The 25,626-nt window shown below is 38.6% G+C and overlaps 2 long non-coding RNA genes across 3 annotated transcripts in view; one reads left to right on the top strand and one right to left on the bottom strand.

Moving 5' to 3' along the window:
• LOC134736084 (uncharacterized) overlaps positions 1 to 25,626 on the top strand; it is a 107,400-nt gene that overhangs the window by 56,473 nt on the left and 25,301 nt on the right. The gene's annotated exons all lie outside the window — the stretch shown is intronic.
• Positions 21,121 to 25,626, bottom strand: part of LOC134736085 (uncharacterized) — a 124,117-nt gene continuing 119,611 nt past the window's right edge. The window contains exon 2 of the long non-coding RNA XR_010119785.1: positions 21,121 to 23,530. This is a non-coding gene — a long non-coding RNA (uncharacterized lncRNA). The remainder of the gene's footprint in view (positions 23,531 to 25,626) is intronic.

Below are 25,626 nucleotides of genomic sequence, written 5' to 3'. Positions count from 1 at the left end.
ATGCTGCTAATAAAGACACATCTGAGACTAGGCAATTTACAAAAGAGGTTTAATGGACTTACAGTTCCTTGTGTCTGGAAAAGCCTCACAATCATGGCATAAGGCAGGGAGCAAGTCATATCTTGTGTGGAAGGCAGCAGGCAATGAGAGAGCTTGTGCAGGGAAATGCCTCCTTCTAGGACTATCACATCTTGTGAGATTCATTCACTCTCACAAAAGTAGTATGAGAAAGACCTGCCTTCATGATTCAATGATCTCCCACTTGGGACCTCCCACAACACATGGGAATTCAAGATGAGATTTGAGTGGGGACAAGCCAAGCCATATGACACTCTTGTGCACCCTTCTTTATGGTGATGGTCCTCGAGTCTCTGAGTTGGGTATGGCACTGTGGGTGATATGTTGCATCAATTTGTTTTCTGCTTGTAAGCAGAAGTCACAGCAATAGCAGGTAAAAATACCAATGTCAAGTATTAGACAAAAAATTAATAATACTTTATGCCACAAAAATCCCTGGGATCCAAATCAAAAAGAGAGCCATTGGGGGAAAGAAATTGTAGAGTCAGAACAAAACTGGACAGAGAAGGAGTTTGATGAATTGACAGAAGTACACTTCAGAAGGTGGGTAAGAACAAACTCCTCCAAGCTAAGGACACATATTCTAACCCAATGCAAGGAAGCTAAGAACCTTGAAAAAAGATTTGAGGAATTGCTAATTAGAATAACCAGTTTAGAGAAGAACATAAATGACCTGATGGAGCTGAAAAACACAGCAGTAGAACTTCATGAAGCATACACAAGTATCAATAACCAAATCATTCAAGTGAAAGAAAGGATATCAGTGATTGAAGATCAACTCAATGAAATAAAGCTGTCTGACATTTAATGAAGATATAATTAAAGAAAAATAAATAGAAAGGAACAAAACCTTCAAGAAATATGAGACTATGTGAAAAGACCAGACCTATGTTTGGTTGATGTACCTGAAAGTGATGTGGAAAATGGAACCAAGTTGGAAATCACTTCAAAATATTATACAGGAGAGCTTCCCCAAACTAGCAAGACAGGCCAGTGTTCAAAGTCAGGAAATACAGAGAACATCACAAATATAATCCTTGAGAAGAGCAACCCCAAGCCACATGGTCTTCAGATTCACCATGGTTGAAATGAAGGAAAAAATGTTAAGGGCAGCCAGAGAGAAAGGTCGGGTTACCCAGAAAGGGAAGCACATCAGACCAACAGTGGATCTCTCTGCAGAAACCTACAAACCAGGAGAGAGTGGGGGCCAATATTCAACATTCTTACAGAAAAGAATTATAGACCCAGAATTTCATATCCAGCCAAACTTCATAATCTTCATAAGCAACAATCCTAAGCAAAAAGAAGAAAGCCATAGGCATCATGCTACCTGACTTCAAACTATACTACAAGGCTGTAGTAACCCAAACAGCATGGTACTGGTACCAAAACTGATATATAGACAAAAGGAACAGAACAGAGGCATCAGAAATAACACCACACATCCACAATCATCTGATCTTTGACAAACCTGACACAAACAAGCAACGTGGAAAAGATTCCCTATTTATAAATGGTGTTGGGAAAACTGGCTAGCCATATGCAGAAAACTGAAACTGGACCCCTTCCTCACACCTTTTACAAAAATTAACTCAAGATGGATTAAAGACTTAAACACAAGACCTAAAACCATAAAAATCTTAAAAGAAAACCTGGGAAATACCATCAGGACATTGGCATGGGCAGACTTCTTGTATAAAACACCTAAAAAAATAGCAACAAAAGCTAAAGTAGACAAATGAGACATAATTAAACTAAAGAGCTTCTGCACAGCAAAAGGAACTATCATCAGAGTGAACAGGCAACCTACAGAATGGGAGAAAATTTTTGCAATTTATCCATCTGACAAAAGGCTAATATCCAGCATCTTCAAAGAACTTAAGCAACTTTACAAAACAACAAAAAAAAAAAAAAAATCAAAAAGTGGCCAAAGGATATGAACAGACACCTCTCAAAAGAAGACATTTATGCAGCCAATAAACATACTTAAATAAGGTCATAATCATTGGTTATTAAAGAAATGCAAATCAAAACCATAATGAGATACCATCTCATGCCAGTTAGAATGACAATCATTAAAAAGTCAGGAAACAACAGATGCTGGAGAGAATGTGGAGAAACATGAACACCTTTACATTGTTGGTGGGAGTGTAAATTAGTTCAGCCATTATGGAAGACAGTATCATGATTCCTCAAGGATCTAGAACTAGAGATACCATTTGACCCAGCAATCCCATTACTACATATATGCCCAAAGGATTATAAATCGTTCTACTACAAACACACATGCTCAAGTATGTTTATTGTGGCCCTGTTCACAATAGCAAAGACGTGGAACCAACCCGAATGTCCATAAATCATAGACTGGATAAAGAAAATGTGGCACATATACACCATGGAATACTATGCTGCCATAAAAAGGATGAGTTCTTGTCCTCTGCAGGACATGAACCTGGAAACCATCGTCCTCAGCAAACTATCACAAGAACAGAAAGTCAAACACCACATATTCTCACTCATAAGTGGGAGTTGAACAAGGAGAACACATGGACACACACACGGAGGGGAACATCACATATTGGGGCCTCTCAGGGTTTTGGGGGCTAGGGGAGGGAGAGCATTAGGAGACATATTTAATGTAGGTGCTGGGTTGATTGGTGCAGCAAAAGACCATGGCACATGTGTGTAACAAAACAGCACGTTCTGCACATGTACATCAGGACTTAAATAATAACAACAACAAAAAAAAAACTGCAAAAATAAAAAAGACATACAGAAATTGTAGAGTCAGAGACTGCTATTATTTTTTCATATATATGTTTGTAGGGTTATAGTTTTATTGCCAGAACTGTCAGGAATGTGTATACAACTTCCACTCTTAATAATGGCACTAGTTATCCCCTGTGCATAAGTTAATGTATTTAATATCACAGAATTTTGTAGAATGTAGACATGAGGGACATTTCAAAGTTCATTAAAGAAATACCTCAGAAGCAGTCATTGAGAGCACACTGAGTATAATTACTGAGGAATTCTACATGCCACATCATTTTTAATGCCTAGAGATGATACAAAGACAAATAATCATAATAATGAAAGTCAAGGTGCACTCTCAGAAAATGAAGATTTCTTGAAAGGATTGTAAACTTATTGTTCAGCTGCTTCTGCTGGGCTTTTGCTTTCCATTGGATTAGTGTTCTTAATTATAAAATGGGAGGATGATCCTCCTCCTCCTTCAAGGTAACATCTATGTCATCATCTGACTCAATAGTTCATTCCCAATGATTCCAGGTCTGAATATCCCAGTCCAGGTTAGCACTTTTGTTCAACAGAGTTACCAAACTCCCAGTAATACAAAATTGGCAGACTAGCTTCCAAATGTTCTTTTGGAGTTTTGAGCTTATTTACCACTAACAAAGACATGGATGCCCTCATATCCCTAACTGTAATTCTTCCTCTAACTTTCATATCATCACCTCAGCTACTAACTGTGCTTCTGTGATCACTCACACAGCTCAAAATAACAAGCCCAATGTTGCCATTGCACAGCCATCTTCCTTTCTGTGTGCCATTTAGTTTTCTAATAACAGGTGCTCAACATTGCCTGGCATTTTTAGGACAACTCCATACTCATGCAGTGGTCCACTTGCATTTAGAAAATGAGCAACACCACCCTACCCAGATGATAACCACACAGAGATTTCCCCTGCTGATGACTTTTTCCACTTGTCCATACATTGGTTCTTAGTTTCCTGATGGCTATGTTGCCAGTTGTCTTGTGAAAGGGCTATGTATGTAAAGCAATTACTAAATGCAGAAGTAGCCTAAAAACTGAAGAATCAGGCAGACAAATCCAGGTTGTCAATGAGAGTTGACTTTGGAGGGAAATAACAAACAGAGCATGGTCTTGGGTGGCTACAAGTCTGGTACTTTGAGGTGTTATTCCCCCAAAACTCAAGTATCAAACACTATAGGGAAAGTGTCTATGTGCTCTATAAAATTTTGCAGAACAATTAAAAAGTCGGGAAAAGATAAGAATGCTATATAAAAAAATTCTGCAATTTTTGCCATAATATCAGAGTTGTTTGACCTAAGGTCAGGATTTACATTAAGTACATGCAAAACTAAGCACAGTAGAAATCTTAGACATTTCCTGAGCTGGTGTTAATCAGAAGTAGGTATTGCAGACTAGCATTAAAGATGGAAGAATTTAAGCCTCCACAATCAGTTTCCTTTTCCTGTGCATAAATGTTATCTGTCCATACAGCAATCATGGGGTCACTATGAAACTACTAAGGTTCTGGGGACTGCTCAATTAGTGAATTGTTCTTTCTTCAGCTAAACTCTGTTTAGTTTAATTTGTGTAAAAGGTTTGTTTTATCAGTGTGGAGTCTGCATATTTTTCCCACATCTGTGTGAACTTTTCATAGGTATTTTTCTTTCCTACCACATCTCAAAGATGTGTATTTTAGATTAATTGTCATGTCTAAATTGTCCCAGGACGTGTGTGTGTGTTTACTTTTGTGTGAAAATGGCATCCTATGTAGGCTTGGCTCCCATCTTGTGTTCTAAACTGCTGGAAGAAGCTCCAGCCACTTGCAACCCTGAAGTGAAACAAGCAGAATAAAAATAAATGAATGAATAATGAGTACAAGTTATTGTAAATTAAAAATTTGTGAAGTATAGAATAATCCCTGAAATGCACAATAAACAATGAACAATGAGTACGTAAACAATGGGTATGTAAGCACTCAGCAAGACCACCAGACTTGCTATTGTTTGTTTTTGAATTACGCAGTAGTGGGAGGTGCTCCTTATAATGTTTACTTTTTGAACATTATTTTGTTTATTTAATCTAGCACAGCTATAATTACTATCATCCACTAGTTTACCAAAAGTTTGATAATAAGTATCTTGTAGGGAAGGGTCAATATGGGCTGAAATGGATGAATAGAAAGAATTAGGCTTCAGAAGGTGGGAAATGACAAACTTTGCTGAGCTGAAAGTTCAAATCCAATGCAAAGAAGCTAAGAACCATGATGAAACATTCCAGGACCTGTTATCCAGAATAAGTAGTTTAGACAGAAATATAAATTGGCTGATGGAGATGAAAAACACAAGAAGCAACTTTACGATGTAACCATAAGTCTCAATAGCAGAATAGACAAAGTGGGGGAAAGAATTTCAGAACTTAAAGATTGCATTGCTGAAATAAGGCAAAGAAGATTAGAGAAGAATGCAAAAAAATTTTACAATGCAACCATAAGTATCAATAGCAGAATAGAGAAAGTGGAGGAAAGAATTTCAGAATGTAAAGATTATCTTGTTGAAATAAACAAACAAGTTTAGAGAATAAAAAATGAAAAGGATTGAACAAAACCTCCAAAATTTGGGATTATGAATTAACAAAAAGACAAAATTTATGACTGATTGGGGTATGTGAAAGAGACAGGGAGAATGGAACCAAGTTGGAAAACATGCATCAGAATGCAATCCAGGAGAACTTTCCCAACCAAACAAGACAGATCAACATTCAAATTTCAGAAATCCAGAGAACCCTGGTAGGATAATCCATGAGAAGATCCACCCCAAGATGCAAAATCATCAGATTCTCCAAGGTTGAAATGAAAGAAGAAATGTTAGGGTAGCCAGAGAGAAAGGCCAGATCACTTTCAAAGGGAAGCCCATCAGACTAACAGCAGAACTCACAACAGAAACCCTACAAGACAGAAGAGACCAGCAAAAATATTCAACATTCTTACAAAAGAATTTCCAATCCAGAATTTCATGTCTGGCCAAACTAAGTTTCAAAGGAGAGGGAGAAATAAGATCCTTTTTAGACAAGCAATTGCTTAGGGAATCCATCACCAGACCTGCCTTGCAGAAGCTCCAGAAGGAAGCAATGAATATGGAAAGGAATAACCACTACTAGCCACTAATAAAACACACAAAAGTACACATATCAATGACACTATGAAGCAACTACATTAACAAGTCTGTAAAATAACCACCTAGGATCTTGATGACAGGATCAAAGTCACACATCAAAATAATAACCTTAAATGTAATTGGGCTGAATGTCCCAAGTGTAAGATACAGAATGACAAGCTGGATAAAGTGTCAAGAGCCATCAGTGTGCTATATGAGACACCCTCTCACATGTAAAGACACACATTGGCTCCAGACAAAGGGATGAAGAAAAATTTACTAAGCAAATGGAAAGCAGAAAAAAGCAAGGTTGAAATGATAGTTTCTGACAAAATGAACTTTAAAACAACAAAGATCAAAAAAGACAAAGAAGGGCATTACATAATAGTAAAAGGATTAATTCCATAAGAAGAGTTCCCTACCCTAAATACATAAGTACCCAATACAGGAACACCCAGATTTATAAAACAAGTTCTTATAGACCTAAGAAAAGACTCAGACTCTCACACAATAATATTGAGAGATTTTAATACCACATTGTCAGTATCAGACAAATCACTGAGAAGGAAATTAACAAGGATATTTAGGACTTGAACTCAGCTCTGGATCAAGTGGACCTGATACATATCTACAGGACTCTCCACCCAAAAATAATAGAATGTACATTTTTCTTACTCCACATGGCACTTACTCTAAAATTGATCACATACTTAGAAGTAAAACACTCTTCAGCAAATGAAAAATAACTGAAATCATAACCAACAGTCTTTCAGACCACAGCACAATAAAGTTAGAACTGAAGGACTCACTCAAAACAAATAACTACATGGAAATCAAACAACCTCCTTCTAAATATGATTTCTGGGTAAATAATAAAATTAAGGCAATAATCAAGAAATTATGTGAAACTAGTGAGAACAAAGAGAAAATGTACTTGAATCTCTGGGACACAGCTAAAGCAGTGTTAAGGGGAAAACTTGTAGGACAAAAATGCCCACATCAGAATGTTAGAAAGATCTCAAATTGACACCCTAACATCTCAACTAACAGAACTAGAGAACCAACATCAAACAAACTCCAAAGCTAGCAGAAGACAAGAAATAAGCAAGATCAGGAGGATCTTGCTTGGCATGAAGGCTGGCTCAACATACACAAATCAATCAATGAAATTCATCATATAAAAAAGTAACTGAAGGACATAGATGCACAAAAAACCCTTTAATAAAATCAATGAATCTAGCAGGTTTTTTTGAAACTTAATAAAATAGACAGACTGCTAGTTAGACTAATCAAAAGGAAATGAGAATAAAAAACATACAATAAAAATGATAAAAAAGATAATTACCACTGACCCCATAAAAAACATAAAAACCATCAGAAATACCTTTATGCCAATAAACCAGAAAATCTGGAAGAAATTGATACATTCCTGGACATATGCACCCTCCCAAGACTGAACCAGAAAGAAGCTGAATGCATGAATAGATCAACAAGAAATTCCAAAGTTGAGGCAGTAACAAACAGTCTGCCAAGCAAAAAGAGCCTAGGACCAGAGGAATTTACAGCTGAATTCTATAAGAGGTACAAGGAGGAGCTGGTACCATTTCTTCTGAGACTATTTAAAATAATTGTAAAGGAGGGACTCCTCCCTACATCATTTTGAGGTCAGCATCATCCAGATAACAAAATGTGGCAGAGGTACAACATAAAAAGAAAACTTCATGCCAATATCCTTGATGAACATTAGTACAAAAATCCTCAATAAAAAACCAGTGAATCAAATCCAGCAAGCACATCAAAAAGCTTATGCACCACAATCAAATTGGCTTCATCCAGTAATGCAAGGCTGGCTCAACATACACAAATCAATCAGTGTAATTCATCATATAAAGAGAACAAAAAACAAAAACCACATGATTATCTTAATTGATGCAAAAAAAGCCTGTGATAAAATCAACATACATTCATGTTAAAAACTCTGAATAAAGTAGGTATTGAAATGTACCTGAAAATAATAAGCCTCTTATGAGAAATCCACAGCCAATATCATATTGAATGGACAAAAGCTAGAAGCATTCCCCTTGAAAACCAGCACAAGACAAGGATGGCCCCTCTTACCACTCTTTTTCAACATAGTACTGAAAGTGCTGGCAAAAGCAATCAGGCAAGAGAAGGACATAAACAGTATTGCAATAGGAAGAGAGGAAGTCAAACTGTCTCTGTTTGCAGATGACATGATCCTTTATCTTGAAAACCCCATCATCTCAGCCCAAAAGTTTCTTAAACTGATAATTAACTTTAGCAAATTCTCAGGATAGAAAATCAAAGTGCAAAAATCACAAGCATTCTTATATACGAACAAAAGGCAAGTTGAAAGCCCAATTATTAATGAATTCCCATTCACAATTGCTACAAAGAGAATAAAATATCTAGGAATATAGTTAACAAGGAAAATAAAAGACCTCTTCAAAGAGATTATAAACCACTGCTCAAGGAAATCAGAGGACACAAACAAATGGAAAAACATTCCAGCTCATAAATAGTATCAATATCATGAAAATGGCCATACTGCCCAAAGTAATTTACAGATTCAATGTTATTCCCACAAAACTACTGGTGACATTCTTCACAGAAATAAAAAAAACTTTAAAATTAATATGGAACCAAAAAACAGCCTGTAGAGCTAAGACAATCCTCAGCAAAAAGAACAAAGATGAAGGAATCCTGCCATCTGACTTCAAACAATATTACAGGATTACAGTAATGAAAACAGCATGGTACTAATACAAAAAAAGACACACAGACTTTGGAACAAAATAGAGATCTCAGAAATAAGACCACACATCTTTAACCATCTGATCTTCAACAACCCTGACCAAGAAACAGCAATAGGGAATGGATACTCTATTTAGTAATGCCTGGAAAACTGGTTAGACATATGCAGAAAATTGAAACTGGACTCTTTCTTTACACCTTATACAAAAATTAACTCAACATGGATTAAAGACTTCAATGTAAAATAAAAAGTTATAAAATTCCTAGAAGAAAATCTAGGCAATACCATTCAGGACATAAACATGGCCAAAGTTTTCATGAGGAAAACACCAAAAACAATTGCCACAAAAGTAAAAATTGACAAATGGGATCTAATTAAACTAAAGAGCTTCTGCACAGCAAAAGAAACTATCATCAGAGTGAACAGACAAACTACAGAATGGAATAAAATGTTTACAATCTATCCATTTGACAAAGGTCTACTAACCAGAATCTACAAAGAACTTAAGCAAATTTACAAGATAAAAACAACCCGGTTAAAAAGAGGGCATGGACATGAACATACACTTTTCAAAAGAAGACATTCATGTGGCCAATAATGAAAATGGGCTCAAAATCACAGATTATTAGAGAAATGCAAATCAAAACCACAATGAGATACCACCTCACACTAGTCAGAATTGTGATTATTAAAGTCAAGAAACAACAGAGGCTAGTGAGGCTGTGGATAAATAGGAATATATTTACACGGTTGGTGGGAATTTAAATAATTCCAACCATTGTGGAAGACAGTACAGCAATTTTAAGGATCTAGAACCAGAAATACTATTTGACCCAGCAATCCCATTACTGGGTATATATGCAAATGGATATAAATCATTCTCTTATAAAGACACATGCACCTGTATGTTCACTGCAGAAGTATTCGCAATAGCAAAGACACGTAACAATTCCAAATGCCCATCAATGATAGACTGGATAAAGATAATGTGGTACACATACACAAAGGAATACTATGTAGTCATAAAAATGAATGAGATAATGTCTTTGCAGTGACATAGACGGAGCCTGAAGCCACTGTCCTTAGAACACTAACACAGGAACAGAAATCCATTTAAATACCACATGTTCTCACTTATAAGTGGGTGCTGAAAAATGAGATCATATGGACACAAGGAGGGGAATAATGCAACTACGTCTTGTCATGGATGCTGGGAAAGGGAGAGCATCAGGAAAAATAGCTAATGCATGCAGGGCTTAATACCTAGGTGATGGGTTAATATGTGCAGGAACCCCCATGGCACACACTTACTTATGTAACAAATCTCCAGGTCCTGAACATGTATCCCAGAACTTAAAATTAAATTAAACATTTGTGTATATATACATATATATATGTGTGTGTGTGTGTGTGTGTATAAACATATATAGGTACATATATATATCTTGATTTTTAAAATTAATAAATGTACACAAGAGCTCACATTTGAGTTTTTCTTTTTCTTTTTCTTTTTTTTTTTTTTTTTGGAGATGCAGTCTCACTCTATTGCCCAGGCTGGAGTGCAGTGGTATGGTCTTGGCTCACTGCAACATCTGCCTCCCTTGTTCAAGTGATTCTCCTGCCTCAGTCTCCTAAGTATCTGAGATTACAGGCGCATGCCACCATGCCAGACTAACTGTTTGTATTTTCAGTAGAGACAGGGTTTCACCATGTTAGCCAGAATAGCCTAAATCTCCTGACCTCGTGATCTACATACCTTGGCCTCCCAAGGTGCTGGGATCACAGGCATGAGCCACTATTTTAGTTTTTAATAACACCAGTATTCTGCATTTTTGTTTGAATATTGGTGATGTTTCTGTGACTAGGACAATTCCATAGGATCCTGTCTTGTTTATATCAGTTAGGCTATGGTAAAATTGGTTAAATTATACTTCCTTTTCTTTAAAGTTACAGTTTTGAAATCTATTGATACAGTGAGTGAAGACTTAGTGTATACAAGTCTTTTTAAAATATAAGGGACTGTCTTGCAAGCTTTTCAAGCAACGAATGTTCTTCCCAAGGACCTGAGTCACATCTCTTTAAAATGACATCATCAAGGAAGACAAAACCCCTATCTTTCAACTTTAAAAAATCTTATCTCCAGTAGGTACCTCACTTTGAGACTATCTTAAAGATATGCATATATTTCTCTATATAAAGTCAGTCAGCAAACACAGATGGCGACCCTCATTCCAAGGAGAATTTATAATATATTATGTGTGACAAAAGATTCTCTCAAGTTCTTATTTAAAATCAGTAATTATCTCAAGAATATGTATATAACAGGTTTTCTGTGACTGGTTATTTGAAAGAAAGCATTTTCTTCTATCAAGTCTCCTAAATGGATTGCCTCTGATGTGTATCACATTACAGTTGAATGCATATTCAAATATAAAGCCTTTTTCCTTCTCTACTTTTGTAAAGAGTTTTCTGGGTTGGCAGGATATTTTATGTTTAATTACATTTTACTGAAACCAACTGCCCTTCAAAAGAAGGTACTTTCTAGGTGAAGAGAAGGCTTAGCTGACCTGAATTCCCCTACAAGGGAGACATAGATCTAGCACTATCAGGTATTAGGGAAGACAGAAACATACAACAGACTAAACTGTGTTTTCCTGCAAATTGTTATGTCAGATCCCTCACACCTAGAACCTCAAAATGTGCCTTTTTTTGTAGACTGCGCCTTTACTCAGAGAATTAAGGTAAAATGATGATGGCAGATGAATGTCTCCTAACCTAGTATAACTGATGTCTTTAGGAATACAGAAGAATATGACTCTAACAACAGAAAAAAAAGAGGGATGTTCATATGAAGATCCAGAAAGAAGGAGGTCATCTAAAAGTTGAAAGAGAAACTAAATCTGCCATCCTGTTTTTTTGGTTTCTGGCCTCCAGAACTGTAAGAGAGTATATGTTATTTAAGTCATCCAGAAGGTGATATTTTGTTATGGAAGTCTAGATAGAGTAATACAATGATATAATGGTTTTTTTTTTGAAAGACTTACTATGTTTTTATACATAGATCCCACAGGAAAGGAAACAGAGAAAGAACTATGCTTAGTTTGACAAGTCACACCATTCCCTGATGATTTCCAAGAAACTTCTCTATGCCCTTCAATCACTGACTGACCTGTAGCTCCTCCATGTTTCAGAGGCAACATAAATACATTCCAAGAAAGCAATACGGAATAATGAGTATCGCTTTTTTTCTTTATTTAAAAAACAGTAGAAGAAGAGAGACACTTAAGAAAAAATTACATCAGGATGACAAAACTTATCTCTCTTCCAGTGTTAGCAAAATCTGTTCCTAAAGTCCTAATAAATAATAAGGTATTGCCATAGGAATTGCTGGTCATTGCTTCAAAAATGTTACAAAGCTATACAGTCTTATCAGCCACCTACTCTCCTAAACTTTGACATTTGGCTGGAGTGGCCATGGGGCATCCTAAAGCAGTGGTCCCCAACCAATTTTGTGGAAGACAATTTTTCCATAAACAGATGGTGCGAGGGGGTGTCTGGTTTCCAGATGAAACTGTTTCACCTCAGATCATCATGTGTTAGATTCCCAAAAAGAGCTTAGAATGCAGATCTCTGACATGAGCAGTTAATAGGGTTTATGCTCCTTTGAGAATCAAATGCTGCTGCTGATCACACAAAATGCAGAGCTCTGGGGGCAATGCAGGAAGGTTACTTATTGTTGTGCAGCCTGATTTCTAACAGGCCATAAACTGGTAGTTGGGAACCCCTGCCCTAGAGGACCACAAGCCCTCCCAAGCCACTTGAATCACCTTCACATCTCAATCAGTTTGTCAAGAGACTTAGAGTCACCTTATTCATGGAATCTGTAATCTGTGGCAACTACTACAACCACTAAACATCTGGTCTTCTATGAATTCCTAAAGACCACAATTCTAGGTGCAAGCCATAAGTATAAGAAAAGCCAAACTCCAACTCAGCACAAAAGAGGCTCCAATATCTGGAGAAGTGCATGATTATCAACCTCAATCAGGGCCTTTTCAAAGAGCAACCACAGCCCAAGAAAAACTCAGAATCAATGACTGTGACTGCAGCAATGCCAGTCCAATCTCAACCAACAACACAGACTTGAACTCCAAAGTCAACTCAAGAAATAAGACCTCCCAGTCTTAAAACCTGGCCAACCCCAAAATTCAGGCTTTCTTACTGTTGCATCTCAGATCGATGATACTCATCTATAAATGTTTGGAGCCACTAGGATAAGGCATAGAAATTCTTGAAAAAGAGTCAAACCAAAAGTAAAGCCACATTAACAGGCTTTGGTGTCAAAACTAGACAGACAATGTCTATTTTCCAAATGACCAAGAGGAGTGTATTAAATATCTAAGTACACTGGAACAGATGGACAAGGCAGTGAAGGTACCCTCTGTGGTATGGAATAAAGAGTTTTCAGTGCAAACTGGTCTATCTCCTCCAATAGTCACCGAACACACAGTTCTATTCAAACAGCAGACAGTCCAGAGTATGAATGACAGCCACACTCTGCTGGAGCAGGAGCAGGAGGACATGGTCTGCAATAACAAAAATGAAAAAAAAAAAAATCCCTTTAGGACAAAAGGCAGAATGTCATACAAGTTAGTGATAAAAATTGGAGAGGATGAAGAGAATCAGGAAGAGAATACACAATCAAAATTTGCCTTTTTTGGATGGTAGAAGCTGCCCCTGAACCACTTGCAGGTAACAGAGATATATATCAATATATAATAAACTATTATCTGGCCTTAATCAGCCTTTACCACATGAATATCTCAGGGTTCTAGAGTGCACTAACTGCAGTGTTATTGCTTAGAAATTTGGGAAAACCATTTTATATGGGAAATAACTGGTTTCCACACTCAGCAGAGCTAGTAGAGTAAGATACAGGGTCTAAGTTATTTCTAGGTTGTTCTAAACATATTTTAATTATGAAATCATATAACCCTACCTCTCATAGACTGTCACTTTTTTCTTTGCAGATACATCCATAATTATACAATGGGAGAACATTAGCTTGGTAGTCAGGAAATATAATTCTGACATTTTGTATTATGACTTTTTTCCTTCAACCTGAACAAATACTGCATGGAGCTAGTGGCTTCCTCCATCTAAACCATTGTCTATTCCACAGCACTGTTTCTTCCACAGCCAGAGGGCAATGAGAAAGTACAATGTCAACAAAACGCAGTTTAGGCATGATGAGATTCTAATGAAGTTGGAAAGAAGGCTTTGGGAAAGTAACAATGGAAACTGACTTGGTATTGACCTAGCAGGGGTGGGGGAGGTCTGATGAGAGATTAGCAACCCATGGTTTTATTTTTCACAGACATAAAGGGTTGCCATTTTATTTCCCAGTTTTGAGTGAGCCTCTACTTTCCCTCATCTGGAACATACTTGCAAATAATGAGCTGGCTTGATCCTAAATCAAAACCACACTTGACCCTCTCCCACATTATACTATAAGTTTGGTTATACTTTCTTTCTTCCAGTGGCCCCTCCTTGTTATTTTTCATACAAAACTATTTTCTGGCTCATTTTCTCTAGCACCTGTAAATCATTTACAGCATAGGCTATCTACTTATCTTCCTCACATTTTTTTTTTTTCCCAAATAGCCACATAGGCCTTGTCTCAGAGAAACAATGGTTAGAACTTTCCTGACCTGTTACTAATCATACTCTAGTAAGAAATAAAGATGCTGGAAGTATGGACAATTTTCATCAGCATTACTTGATGTCACTCAGAAAAAAACAAACAAACAAACAAACAAAAAAAACCACTCTCAATCTTCCTAGGAACTACCTGGCAAGGTGCAATAACCTGGTAGGTATGGGGATTAAATGAGCTCCATGTCTGTTAGAAAGTAAGGCCTACACCGAATCATCAATATCACTCTACGCTCTCTACATCTTGTCCAGTGGGAAGGTATTCATTGCAGTTAACACTCATAGAACTGTTATCACATATAACACTGCCTCCTTCTGAAGCCACCTGGAGGACTTCTCTGAAGCTGTCTTCCAGTTTATGCTTAGCAGCGTAGTGTGCTTTTTACATTAATGTTATGTGAAAAATAAATTGCTACCTTACAACAAGTATGATGTCATTAGGCAACAAAATTTTTTCAGTTCCATTATGATCATATGAGGTTACCATGGTATATGCTGTCAGCCATTGATCTATATTTAGCCATTTGACACACAACTGTATTTCAAAGTATTAAGTTCATAGGATCACAAGGTGTTAGGCAACCACTGTGTAAGGGGTCTTGAAAAAACTTACCATTCTTGCACCACTACCAGCCCTCTGACCCAGATGGCCCAAAGGCTTATTCAAAAGTTTTCTTGAGACCCTCGTTATGTTCTAACAGCTCAGATGTAACATTAGTGGGAAAGCTGCAGGCAGCCAGCAATAACCTGCTAGTCACAGTGGTGCCAAAATTCTTCCACTACTCTCTCTCATGGAGAACCTGAGGTAGATATGCATTCACACGGATCCTACATCTAGGCCTCCCTACTGCTAATCAGATTCTGCAAAATTAGTGGCTTTGGCCTGAGAACCTAACACCTAAACTCAGGACCCTCACAGACTTCTTCTATCATAGGTAGAGCTCAGCTCAACCCTAGGCCTAACCTCCTGCCCAACTCTAACATTTCAAAATGCACTGACACTCTACACACAGGTCACTGGCCCAGCAACCTTTTTTCAGAACAAAGGTCACTGGCCAAGCAACCTCTTTTCAGAACCACTCCACACCACCTACCAGTATCAAAATCTTACCTGTGAGTGCTAGTAGTTGGAAAAATAAAAGCACTCCTGATAAAAACAGCTTAGTAAGAAGTATGGCTGTGCTTATACTAGGCCAAGACAAAAAGTCATTTGCCTTGGGTTGGCAGCCACCCTCGAAACCAAAGAACAGCAGTGATGCCTTTGCAAGCAGGTGTTTTCTTTCCTCTTCCTTGGTGGTTCCGATAAACATGGCATAATTATTTCTGGGGATGTAATTATTTCTTTACTTTAATATTCCTCTTTCTACATAAAGTGCACAATTAATGAATAAGCATTATCTTTTGTTGAGAGTAGTGGCAAAGATCATGCGAAATGGAACTTTGGCAGAGTTTCCGTGGTAAGCAGTGCATACTGAAGGGAACAATGGGGTGCAGGTACAAATTCCAGGGCTCTTCCCTTTAGTGTAAAAAAAAAAATTGCATTCCTTTCTGGAATGTAGCTGAGATCTTGCGTAGAGGACTACTGTGCCTTAAGTTGGGGCAGGAATTTCCTGTTTTCAACTTTCGTGGCTGGCTGTCAACTCCTAGTGTCCAGTATGTATGACAAAGAGACCTAAAACTAGGGAGCCCACACTCGTGGAGTCTCAGTTTTGCCCACCCTTGGTTGGCCCTGGATAATGGGAAGTAGGGGTTGTGCAAGTTTGAAGGGCTCGAGTGCTGCCAACTGACTGCTACAGTGGGCTTCAGATAACCACTTGTTGGAGATCTTGGTGGGTTCTAGCACAAGTCAGCAAGTATTTGGAGGCATCTCTGCTTCAGCAGATATCTATTGTGATGCTAGCTGAAGGCAAAACATGCAGTGTTACCAGGTGATTTCCCGTCTAAGTCCTGGCTGGATAGATGTGACTGCTCTAGATTTGATTAGGTATACATGGCAATACCTACTGAAATATTAGTTATTCTGACTGACAGCCTCAAGACCCTGACCTGCTATGTCCCACTGCTATTGCCCCTGCAGTCCTGCAGTCCAGAGCATCTCCACTAGCTGCCTATCACGTGGTACAGTCTGCCTGGCACTTCTATTAGGCCACTTCTAACAAGAGCAATGTGCTGCCACAAGCCTGGCCACTCCATGCTTAGACAGATTCACTGTTTCTTATACCCTGCTAGTGTACACCCTGACTGAAACAGTGAAGGGGAATAGCATGAGGACTCAGTCCCAGCAGTGCCTTTCTGCCCACTCAGGGGAAACACTCCAGCATTTAGGTTACAGCTGTCTCCCATCGTAATTTTCTTGAAGCCTCTGGAAGCTTGGCTTCAGTGATCCCGGAGATTAAGTATGCAGCTCAGCGCTGCCCTGGCTGTGGCTTTACTTTCTGCCCAGCTTCAATCTGCTGCACTCACCAGGAGATACTAGAGAGGCTAAGGAATACTGGTTCATCCTTTCACCCTTTCTCAGAAGCACCCCCAGTACCACCGAGACCAGGACCCTTCCTCAGTGCCTCTCTCTCTTTGGGAAATACGGTCTGCTGAAGAGGGCAGATCTCAAAGAAGCGTTGTACTGCTCTGGGCTTGGCTAGCACATGAAGGTTCTGACATGGGGCTGAAAGTAACCTTAGTGGACCCAGGGGGTGGAAACAGATTGTTCAGCAAAGATCTCTGGAGGCCTTTGGACCTATTTATGCCAATAGGTATCATAAATATGAATGTCTTCTGAGATATTTCTTGTTTCTTTTCATTTTCTTTTGCATTTTCTGCCTCTGTGAGGAAACTACATACTTGCTGAAACTGTTTTGACCTTCTCTGAGAGACCTAGAGATTAGCTTGCCACCAGGGACAGGCTCTATTTAGTGACCTGGAGTCTTGACTGTTTACACACTTTGTAGGATTGGGTATAGAAACAGAGAAGATTGTTAACCAAGTGATTCCCTATGGTGGGTAGAGAATGTCATTTACTGAAAAAGTAGTGTCAGGTAGAAACAAAGGTTACATTGGGGGACATTGGGGCCAGCAGTGTCTCATTTGGTCCTTGAGCAAGGGTGCATATTGCCAAGATATGGTATGCAGGAGAGCTGCATGCTAAGAAGTTCTTATCAGCAAACAAAGGAGACCTTGTCAGCCGACTAGGATCTTCCTCCAGACAATGATGGAAAAAAAAAAAGAAAAACATGTCAGGAAGACATTTTGGAAGTGCCACATTATGCAGAGAAGGGTTCTACAGCTGGAGGCCACATGGCAAAATTCCAAACACCTAGGACGACGTCAAGGTGGTGGGATTCTGCTTATCTTCTGAGGCCAGAAAATACAAGAGAACCAACATATTCAGGGTGTTAAGACCATAGACATCCATAGTCCCATTCCATATGCAAGAGCCTATGATATGTGACCCTGCAATCCCCAGGACAGTGGATGTGAGCTAAGGAATTCTTATCCAGACTTCACTCCAGGCTGGCCTAAAAAAACAGGTCAGAACACAGCACCAAATAGCTGGCATGTCATCTGCATGCCACTTTCACTGTGTATCCATGGAGAAGTTGGCTGGAAGATATCCCAGAGTCCTATATCCAAAACCAAAAGCATTTGATATCAGAGACTCCAGGCTGTTTCCTATATGGGCATTGATTAAATGCATTTTTGCTTGACTTCCAAAATCCCACAATTTAAAAAATGCTCAGAGTTTGGGGCCCACAGTCCTTGAAGCTTTCTGGAACCCTGGAGAGATCCCAGGTCAGCACTTGCCCATCACTCTTCTAGGCATCATATTGATTTTCTCTCCATCAGCTGCCAGTGCCCTAGAGGGTCTCTGTGCTGTTTTGTTGCTCTTCCTCAGAACCCCCCAGAACTCTTACCTCATCAAACACTGCCCTACAGCACTTCTCATGGGAAGTTCTGATAGAAAAGCAAAGCTTAACATATGGTTACGCTTGGGCTGGGCCTTGTAAGGATGGTAATTCTGCTTCTACCTGTGCTTAAGAAGAGAAGACACTGACTTCCTGGGGGGCATCGGTAAGCAAGTGAAAAGGGTGGAGGGAAAGAAGCCTGAAGTGAAACATGGTTGACTGGGGTAGCTTCTTTATGGACATGGCCAAAGCACTGCTCCTTCTGACTTGATCCAAATGCTCTCCCCTGTCACTACTCCTACCGTCTTCCTTGTTTTCCTCCCTCTTGGGCAAAGGCCTGTCCCAAAAGTGCCATGTGAATTCCAAGAAGAGTGCTCTAGCAGGCTCTGGTCACCACTATGTCTAATCCAGAGACTCACTAAGTCAGCTGTGGATTGGTTTCTGAGGCCCTAAAGCAGATGCCATGCTCATGTATTTGTGGCAGGGGGTTCCAAACACCAGAGACTAACACCATAGCCCAGTTAAGCTCCTGGATATTGTTTCTCTCTGACCCCAACTTGACCCACCCATCCAGAGAGGAGAGTCCTCCTTCAGTCTTTGTTCTGCTAACCCCTCCCTGTTTTACTTGCTCAATTTTCCCAGTGATAACATCGAGGGATATGACTGTGGTGGGCATCTCCGGTGGAAGAAGACAGAGCTTCTGAGGGAGAAACTGGTGAAGAGGGCAGCTCTCATATCACAGTGATCAGCTTTTATCTCACTACTCCTTTCATTTGTATCTTCTCTCTACCTCCTCTCTCAGAAGAGGGATCATCATCCTGAAGGGGAGGAGGGCAAGAGAACTCCCATGGAAAGGAGTATCCAAGAAGAGAATTATATGTAGGTGATGCCACTTAGCAACATATTATCAACAGCTAGCAGATGCTGGGTAAAGCTTGTGGGGTATCAAAAGCAGAAGTATAATGCTTAAGACCTGTTGTTTACACATTAAAAAATATAGCATGTGTAAATATCTGAATTTGGCAATGTATCTGTGACAGGTAAAAAAGAATCATGTTGGGGGATTAAGGATCTGGAAGCTGGTCAGAGAAAAAGATATTTTGGGAGGCAGTAACAGGGTAGCATAAAAGGAGATATTCACAGTATGAAACTGTACACAAGATTAAGGTGCAGGGATTACTCTTCAGATGCTGAAAAGTAGAAGGTGATTTCTGGGGGATAGGAGGTCCAAACAGGAAGAATGTATACATGAGTTGCTTAACAGGCCTACCAGGAATTCAGTTCCAAAAGCTCTGTGTTAAGTGCTGGTTTGGGGTCTTATAAGCAAAAGTTATATTTTATCTGCAGCAGATGCTGAGCAGTTTTTCAGTTGCACACTAGGAAAATATAATGACTAGATTTTGTTCATTTGTGCTATCTTAAATATATAACTTGTATTAAAATTGGACTCTTGTGCTAGGGGGTTTGAACAACCAGCTCACAATTTGCATTAAAAAATTAACTTAGGGCCAGTACACAAAGACTATCTTTAACTCATTTACATATCAATTATTTATAAATAAGATTTTAGCAATAACAGCAGAACCACAGGATGCTGTTCAGAACTGGGAGGAAAAAATAAAGGCAACACTGGACAAGGCTGGGCACCCAGATGGGGAAAAAAACAAAACAAAAACAAAAACAAAAAAACTAGTTATGGCTTGGATGGGGATAAGATGCAATTTTACCATATGTATTTAATTCAGAGGTAGCAAAAGCATATGCTTAACAGATATGGAAAGTTTTAGACAACAGATAAATATTTGGGGCGGAAACCACTGAAAGGCAAGGAAAACTTGCATTTACCTTGCAGGTAATTATCACCACCAAAGAAAACTGCAAGTGAAACAATGCCCAGTTTCTAAAGGAAAAAGGAAACAGAAATTTCCAAATGAAATACAGATTTTGTTAGGTCTTCTTAAGAAATCTGCTGTCATGACAAAGATGGTTTGTGATATTTAGTTATATTCTTTGATCTCTTAGACAAGGAGCCACAAAATGTTGGCTTGCAGCCACTTCTCCCACTACCTATTTTTAATGCCTAAAAAATAAACAATATTTTCTAGTTTAAAATGGTTGGGGGAAAAAATTCACTTCTGAAACAGAATGATTTATTTTCATTATATTCAAATTACATGGTCATAAATAAAATTATATTATATTGGATTATGTATCTCCAATCATATATGGAGAGCTGAGTAGTCCCCAGTTATAATTCAAAAATGTTTCAAAGGCCATATGTATTCAAAGGCATATGTATCACATAGGGCTTCATTTATTCTCTTCCTTCTAAACACTGTATACCAATCACACACACACACACTGGATGAAAAATGTCAAATGTGCTGCAGAGGGAGTCATTTTGTTATTAGATGGCAAATCTATATGTTTACTGTGTAATTCCATGATACAATAGTATTTATATTATTTATATTCCTTTTTTGCTTTTTTTTTTGTCTTTAGACGGGGTCTCACTGTCGTCAGGCTGAAGGGCAGTGGCAGCAATCTGGGCTTATTGCAACTTCTGCCTCCCTTATTAGTGTATAAGAATGCTTGTGATTTTTGCACATTGATTTTGTATCCTGAGGCTTTGGAAGTTGCTTATCAGCTTATGGAGATTTTGGGCTGAGATGAGGAGGTCTTCTAAATACACAATCATGTCATCTGCAAACAGACACAATTGGCTTTTCTTCTATTTGAATATGCTTTATTTCTTTCTCTCGCCTGATTGCCCTGATTTCAAGCAATTCTCCTGCCTCAGCCTCCCAAGTATCTGGGATGACAAGCACCCAAGACAAATATTTTTATTTATTTTTTATACTAAGTTCTGGGGTACATGTGCAGAATGTGCAGTTTTGTTACATAGGTATATATGTGCCATGGTCGTTTGCTGCATCCATCAACTCATCATCTATATTGTTTTTCTCCTAATGCTATCCCTCCCCAAGCCCCCCATGTCATGACAGGCCCCGGTGTGTGAGGTTCCCCTCCATGTCCACGTGTTCTCATTGTTCAAATCTCAATTATGCCTGAGAACATTGTGTTTGGTTATCTGTTCTTGTGTTAGTTTGCTGAGAATGGTTTCCAACTTCATCCATGTCCCTGCAAAGAACATAAACTCATCCTTTTTTATGGCTGCATAGAATCCCATGGTGTAAATCAACTACCATCGATGGGCATTGGGTTGGTTCCCAGTCTTTGCTATTGTGAACAGTGCCACAATAAACATGTTTCTTTTTATAGTAGAATGATTTATACTTTGGATATATACCCAGCAATGGGATTGCTGGGTCAAATGGTATTTCTGGTTCTGGATCCGAGGAATCACCACAGTCTTCCACAATGGTTGAACTAATTTACACTCCTGCCAACAGTGTAAAAGTGTTATTTCTCCATATCCTCTCCAGCACCTGTTGTTTCCTGGCTTTTCAATGACTGTGATTCTCACTGGCCTGAGATAGTATCTCATTGTGGTATTGATTTGCATTTCTCTACTGACCAGTGATGAGCTTTTTTTTCCTGTTTGTTGGCTGCATATATGTCTTCTTTTGACAAATGTCTGTTTATATCCTTCACCAACTCGTTGATAGAGTTGTTCTGTTCTTGTAAATATGGTTAAGTTCTTTGTAGATTCTGGATATCAGACCTTTGTCAGATGGATAGATTGCAAAATTTTTCTCCCATTGTGTAGTTTGCCTTTTCACTCTGAAGATAGTTTATTTTGCTATGCAGAAGATCTTTAGTTTAATTAGATCCCATCTGTCAATTTTGGCTTTTATTGCCATTGCTTTTGGTGTTCTAGTCATGAAGTCTTTGCCCATGCCAATGTCCTGAATGGTACTGCTTAGGTTTTCTTCCAGGATTTTTATGGTTTCAGGTCTTACGTAAGTTTTTTTTCTTTTTTTTTTTGAGACGGAGTCTCGCTGTCGCCCAGGCTGGAGTGCAGTGGCGCGACCTCTGCTCACTGCAAGCTCCGCCTCCTGGGTTCACGCCATTCTCCTGCCTCAGCCTCCTGAGTAGCTGGGACTACAGGCGCCCACCACCGTGCCCAGCTAATTTTTTTGTATTTTTATTAGAGACGGGGTTTCACCGTGGTCTCGATCTCCTGACCTCATGATCCACCCACCTGAGCCTCCCAAAGTGCTGGGATTACAGGTGTGAGCCACCGCGCCCAGCCTCTTACATAAGTCTTTAATCCATCTTGAGTTAATTTTTTTGTAAGGTGTAAGAAAGGGGTCCAGTTTCAGTTTTCTGCATCTAAATAACTAGTTTTCCTCAGCGCCATTAAGTAGGAAATTCTTTCCCCATTGCTTGTTTTTGTCAAGTTATTCAAAGATCAGATGGTTGTAGATGTGTGGCATTATTTCTGAGGCCTCCGTTGTTACATTGTTCTATGTATCTACGTATCATTGTTCATTGTTACACTGTTCTATGTATCTACCATGCTGTTTTTGATACTGTAACCCTGTAGTGTAGTTTGAGGTCAGGTAGTGTCATGACTCCAGCTTTGTTCTTTTTGCTTAGGATTGTCTTGGCCATGTGGGCTTTTTTAGTTCCATATGAATTTTAAAGTAGCTTTTTCTAATTCTGTGAAAAAAAAAAAGTCAACGGTAGCTTGACGGGAATAGAATTGATCTATAAATTACTTTGGGAAGTATGGACATTTTCATGATATTGATTCTTCCAATCCATGAGCATGGGATGTTTTTCCATTTGTTTGTGTCCTTCCTTATTTCATTGAGCAGTGGTGTGTAGTCCTCCTTGAATAGGTCATTCACATCACTTCTAAGTTGTATTCCTAGGCATTTTATTCTTTTTGTAGCAATTGTAAATGGGAGTTCACTCATGATTTGACTCTGTTTATTATTGGTGTATAAGAATGCTTGTGATTTTCGCACACTGATTTTGTATCCTGAGACTTTGATAAAGTTGCTTATCAGCTTGAGATTTTGGGCTGAGACAATGGGGTTTTCTAAATATATAATCATGTCATCTGCAAGCAGAGACAATTTGACTTCCTCTCTTACAATTTTAATACCCTTTATTTCTTTCTCTTGCCTGATAGCTCTGGCCAGAACTTCCAATATTATGTTGTCTTATGCTGTGTCTTATGCCAGTTTTCAAAGGGGATGCTTCCAGTTATTGCCCATTCTGTATAATATTGGCTGTAAGTTTGTCATAAATAGCCCTTATTATTTTGAGGTACCTTCCATCAATATTTAGTTTATTGAGAGTTTTTAGAATGAAGGGGCACTGAATTTGTTGGACTGTTCTGCATCTATGGAGATAAACGTGGCTTTTGTCATTAATTCTGTTTATGTGATGGATTACATTTATTGATTTCTGTATGTTTGAACCAGCCTTTCATCTAGGTATGAAACTGACTTGATCATGGTGGGTAGCTTTTTGATGTCCTGTTGGATTCAGTTTGCCAGTATTTTATTGAGAATTTTTGCATCGAGATTCATCAGGGATACTGGCCTAAACTTTTCTTGTTCTGTCTCTGCCAAGTTTTTGTATCATGATGATGCTGGCCTCATAAAATGAGTTAGGGAGGAATCCCTCTTTTTCTATTGCCTGGAATAATTTCAGGAGGAATGGTACCAGCTCCTCCTTGTACCTCTGGTAGAATTCAACTGTGGATTTATCTTGTCCTGGACTTTTTTTGGTTGGGAGGCTATTAATTACTGCCTCAATTTCAGAACTTGTTACTGGAATATTCAGGGATTCAACTTCTTCCTGGTTTAGACTCAGAGGGTGTATGTGTCCCAGAATTTGTCCATTTCTTCTAGACTTTTTAGTTTATTTGCATAGAGGTATTTATAGTATTCTCTCATGGTAGTTTGTATTTCTGTGGGATCAGTGATGATATCCCCTATATCATTTTTTATTGCATCTATTTGATTCTTCTCTCTTTTCTTCATTAGTCTGGCCAGCAGTCTATTTTGTTGATCTTTTCAAAAAACAAGCTCTTGGATTCCGAGAGATCCTGGTAGATTGTGACCTTGTTGTCACTGGTTTCAAAGAACATCTTTATTTCTGCCTTCATTTCGTTATTTACACAGTAATCATTTAGGAGCAGGTTGTTCAGTTTCCATATACTTGTGCAGTTTTGAATGAGTTTCTTAATCCTGAGTTCTAATTTGATTGCACTGTGGTCTGAGAGACTGCTTTTTATGAATTCGGTTCTTTTGCTTTTGCCGAGGAGTGCTTTACTTCCAATTACATGGCCAATTTTAGATAAGTACGATGTGGTGCTGAGAATAATGTATATTATGTTGACTTGGAATGGAGAGTTCTGTAGCTATTAGGTCCACTTGGTCCAGAGCTGAGTTCAAGACCTGAATAATCTTGTGAATTTTCTGTCTTGTTGTGTCTAATATTGTCAGTGGGGTGTTAAAATCTCACACTATTATTGTGTGGGAATCTAAATCTCTTTGTAGGTCTCTAAGAACTCGCTTTATGAATCTGGGCACTCCGGCATTGGGTGCATACATATTTAAGATACTTATTCTTGCTGCATTGATCCCTTTACCATTATGGAATGCCCTTATCTCTTTTGATCTTTGTTGGTTTAATGTCCGTTTTGTCAGACTAGGATTTTTTTGGCTTTCCATTTCTTGATAAATATTCCTCCATCTCTTTATTTTGAGCCTATGTGTGTCTCTGTGTGTGAGATGGGTCTCCTGAATATAGCAAAATGAAGCATCTTGACTCCTTAACCAATTTGCCAGTCTATTAATTGGGGCATTCAGCTGTTTACATTTAAGGTTAATACTGTTATGTGTGAATTTGATTCTGTCATTATGATGCTAGCTGGCTATTTTGCCTGTTAGTTGACATAGTTTCTTCATAGTGTTGATGGGCTTTACAATTTGCTCTGTTTTTGCACTGGCTGGTACCAGTTGTTCCTTTCCATGTTTAGTGCTTCCTTCCGGAAATCTTGTAGGGCAGGCTTGGTGGTGAAAAAATCTCTTGGTATTTACTTGTCTGTAAGCGATTTTATTTCTCTTTTGCTTATGAAGCTTAGTTTAGTGGAATATGAAACTCTGGGTTGAAAATTATTTTCTTTATGAATGTTGAATATTGGCCCCCACTCTCTTCTGGCTTGTAGCGTTTCCGCAGAGAGACCCACTGTTAGTCTGATGTGTTTCCCTTTGCAGAGTATCTTTGTGGTGTTCTCCGTATTTT

This window comes from Symphalangus syndactylus, chromosome Y (genome assembly GCF_028878055.3).
Source record: "Symphalangus syndactylus isolate Jambi chromosome Y, NHGRI_mSymSyn1-v2.1_pri, whole genome shotgun sequence".
Lineage (NCBI taxonomy): Eukaryota > Metazoa > Chordata > Mammalia > Primates > Hylobatidae > Symphalangus > Symphalangus syndactylus.
This window is presented reverse-complemented; position numbering and strand designations above follow the sequence as displayed.